The sequence below is a fragment of the Nanorana parkeri genome, unplaced genomic scaffold, assembly GCF_000935625.1.
Source record: "Nanorana parkeri isolate BGI_ZX_2015 unplaced genomic scaffold, ASM93562v1 scaffold539, whole genome shotgun sequence".
NCBI classification, from domain to species: domain Eukaryota; kingdom Metazoa; phylum Chordata; class Amphibia; order Anura; family Dicroglossidae; genus Nanorana; species Nanorana parkeri.
In genome coordinates this window covers 208578-211197 of record NW_017306807.1, presented here as the reverse complement: position 1 = coordinate 211197, position 2620 = coordinate 208578, and the positions used below count along the sequence as shown (strand labels likewise).

At 47.7% G+C, this 2620-nt stretch overlaps 1 protein-coding gene across 1 annotated transcript in view; it reads left to right on the top strand.

Annotated features, from left to right (window-relative positions):
* The window catches only part of SKA2 (spindle and kinetochore associated complex subunit 2), a 23573-nt gene that overhangs the window by 422 nt on the left and 20531 nt on the right, over positions 1–2620 (top strand). The window lies entirely within an intron of this gene.

Genomic DNA, 2620 nt, shown 5'->3' with positions numbered 1-2620 from the left:
CCGGAGACGCCTCCTCGTTCTTGTCCTCCACCCACTGAGCTCAGCCTTCACCTCCAGCCTTCTCCGTGTCAACCCTGATCTCCTGTATGGCCAGCCTGTGCACAAAGCTGCCATGCTGCCCGTGTTCTGCACAGCCTCTTATTTCTGCCTAATCCCTCTGCGATCTTTATTTACCGTAATCTCCTGCATCCTTCACTGCTCCTCCCTCTGTCCTTCACTTGTCACTATTTCATCCCAATTACTCCTCCTAGTTGTCTCATTAGGCCCATGTATTGGAGGTATTCGGCCTCTCCTCCTCCATCATTAGCCATTGCCCAGCAGTATATACAGCAGGCTTTTGCAAAGCATCTGACAAGCTTCAAGCAGCCCAGACACACAAAATGTTGTTTTAAATATATTCCTTTGGGGTCATAAAGGTGCACTGTGCGCCACAAGCCTTTATAAACCCAGGTAGTACCATGTAGAAGTAGCAGTGACATCATCACTGTGTTGTCCATAGCTTGAGCAGAGTTGCGGGAGGGTCCCAGCAGGCTCCACCCACTACTTGCTGTCAGAAGGGGCAGAGACCAGACCAGTCATCCTACACATGGTGAGAGAGCAGCGGTGACCAGTCGACAACTGGATTACTGCACAGAGCTGGTAGAATACACAAAGCTTAAAGTAATAATAATGTCCCTCTTGGATTAAGACAATATTGCCTATCCTGGAGTTCAGCGTTAAAGCATACATCGATAGAAATTTGTGTTTGGAATGTTTGCTCTGTTTTCTGCAATCGACAATTGTTTTCAACCACGGTGATGAATCATATCGAAGGAGCAGGATGGAAAATTGTTCTTGAAAAAGAAATGCTAACAGTGAATGTGGTTTTCGTTTGAGAAACTCCATTTTATTCCAGAATCCAGTATAAAAACCTGATAACATTTTAAAACAACATTGTACAAGCCTCTGATTGCATTATCAACTGTCGCGAGGAGTTTTTCCTAAGGGTCACGGGAGAACACAAACCAGCGTTCTCCCGTGACCCAAAGCTCAGTATAGCTCGTGGTATACTGAGACCCTGCAGTCGGAACGGATCCCGACATAGCTGTCGAGATCCACCCAGCTGTGGGATTGACAGCTGGCTCTGCCTATCTAGAGGCAGAGCCAGCTGCACCCGCCCCCTCCCCTGTCCGTTCTGCCAGTCAGCGCTGGAGGATCGGACAGGGGAGGGGGGGGAATCACTGCAAAGAGCCGTAAGTGACAGTCACGGCTCTCTGCAAGGATAGATCGAGAAGTGAGCGAGCGACAGTATGTGTTCGCTCACTTCCCGATCTACTGAGCCGACCTGTGAGAGTTTAATTGTCACACGTCGGCTCAGATTCTCCTTTTAAAATTCTCCTTTTAAATTGGCTCTGTCACCAAACTAGGAGTCCTAATAAAAGCTGTAACTACTTCTCATACCACCTACACCGTCAAACCCCTGTTGTGTTTAGGAGGAATCGCTGGCCATTTTCCAGAAACTGACACTTCCAGGATTATCTATCTCCTCATCCTCGCAGTGCTAACTGGTTCCTCCTCACTGCTTTGTCATGTATTGAAGTAGGGGCTGGTGGAAGGAACCATTGAGTTCTGCGGGGGGACAGAAGATAGATACTGCTGGAAGTGTCAGTTTCTGAAGAAACCTCAGCCATTGACTTCTCACCCAGCAGCAGTGTGGGTGGCAGGAGAGGTATTTACTTTCCATTTTACGGAGATAGATTTTATTGCAACATTCAGTTTGGTGGCAGCGCCTTAAGGGCTGGTTCACACCATATCCAGTGCGTTCCGGAACGCAATGGATCGCAGAACTAAAGCCTCCCGAGTTCTGGGTGCATGCACTATTTTTTGGATCGCACCTGACCATGGGCATACTATGCTTTCTGTTGTGGGCGAACGCACTGCGGGAGTTGTGGCTGTGGTGTCACTGACATAAATGGCACCACCACGCCCCCTTCTGACCAATAACGCTTTAATTCTGCGTTCCAGTGCGTTCTGGACGCTAACCGTGCCGTAAATTCTGAAGAATGCTGAGAACAGTCTGGCAAGTTTGTTGTATTGCAGAAAGAAAACCACCTGTTTCTTCTGCAATATAGTGCCTGCCTGCCCGCCCACAATTTAATCTTTTACTTTAAACACAGATCATGATAACGGTGCCGCTTTAAACAAGCCACTGTCAGAAAGCTTCAGCGCTACTTGAATCTGACTGAAAGACTGCGAGCAGCCTGTTTAAAGTAACACTTAACAATCCTGTTAAGGCTCTAGGGTACTTTCATGGAGTCAAAAAAACGAATAAAAGCAGCTTTTGCTGCAATACCTTTCAATCAATTCAAATCAGAACCGTCCCCTGTAGTACTTCCTTTACAGCACTAGATGTTCTTGGCCTTCCACTTTGATTGGCTGCCATTATTGCCCAGGCTGTCATGTACCTGTCCCCAGCCTGTGACCGGATACTGGAGGACAAGGATCACTCTTTCTCCCTCTATCAGCATACTCCTTGTCAGCACGTGCACAGGCTTCTAGTGCTGCTTCTTTCCCTTCCACTCTTAGCTCTGCAGAGGATGGCAACACACCATTGCCAAGTCAAATACAGGTATTCACACAA